The sequence below is a fragment of the Chrysochloris asiatica genome, unplaced genomic scaffold (assembly GCF_000296735.1).
Source record: "Chrysochloris asiatica unplaced genomic scaffold, ChrAsi1.0 scaffold00009, whole genome shotgun sequence".
In the NCBI taxonomy this organism is placed as follows: domain Eukaryota; kingdom Metazoa; phylum Chordata; class Mammalia; order Afrosoricida; family Chrysochloridae; genus Chrysochloris; species Chrysochloris asiatica.
This window is the reverse complement of record NW_006408527.1, coordinates 23,118,557-23,119,642: the sequence shown is the minus strand read 5'-3', so window position 1 is coordinate 23,119,642 and position 1,086 is coordinate 23,118,557.

The following is a 1,086-nucleotide window of genomic DNA, read 5'->3' as shown; positions in this document are numbered from 1 at the left end:
TGCTGTCAAGTCAGTTCTAACTCATAGGGACCCTCATAAAGCCTCATCTTTCTCCTGAGAAGCAGCTGGTGGGCTTGAACCACCAACCTTGTGGATCAAAGTCCAGTACTTATCCTACAGAGCCAGCTCATTCCCTGTGTCAAATTACAGAGAAGGAGAAAGATGGTTCTGAGTCTTGGCAGCTGTTGAATGCCCTGAAGAAGCCTTCTGCCACACATGTCCAGACAAAGGCTTGCACTGAAATTTGTCATTAGCAGGTGAATGGATAAAGAAACTGTGCTATATCATACACTGGAATACTATTCAGCCATAAAAAGGAATGAGCTCCTGATATATGATACAACATACATGAATCTCAAAATATGCTGAGTGAAAAAAGGCAGACAAAATAGAGCACACACCAAATATATTCATTTAAAATGTGAATTAATTTTTAGTGTCAGAAAGCAAGACAGTAGTTGCCTGGAGGATGGGGCAGAAGGAGAAGAAAGGATTATAAAACATTGTGAAGATGCAAGAATGCCCAAACTTACAGATAGTACCCATTTGACCTAGCTTGGATGACTTTCTGATCAGAACTCGACTAGAGGAAGATAAAGAAATATGATACAGGAAGCAAGTATAAATTATACAATTTGATTAAATTGACCTTTGCTTATGGATGTAGTTGTTCAAAATCCCAACCTAGAGGGAAGGAGTCTTTACATCAAGGATCAAGACTATCCTCTCAGTACATAGGATTGATAGAGACAGGAAACTTAGACATTGGCTATCTAATATGGAGGGGTTATCAAGGCATGAAGTGACTGGCTTACAAGCTTTCAAGAGAGAGTTTAGTTTCAGAGTGAGGGGGAGAAGGTAGAATCCCCACTGAATAGTTTTCATCTTGCCTAGAGGGGTCTGGTGAAAGGAGATGGGGATAGGATTCTTTTGATTCAATTGTTGTTGTTGTTAGGTGCCATTGAGTCAGTACCAACTCATGGTGACCTAATTTATGCACAGCAGAATGAAACACTGCCTGATCCTGGGCCAACCTCACTATTGTTGCCACCTTTGAATCCATCGATGCTGCTACTTGGCCAATCC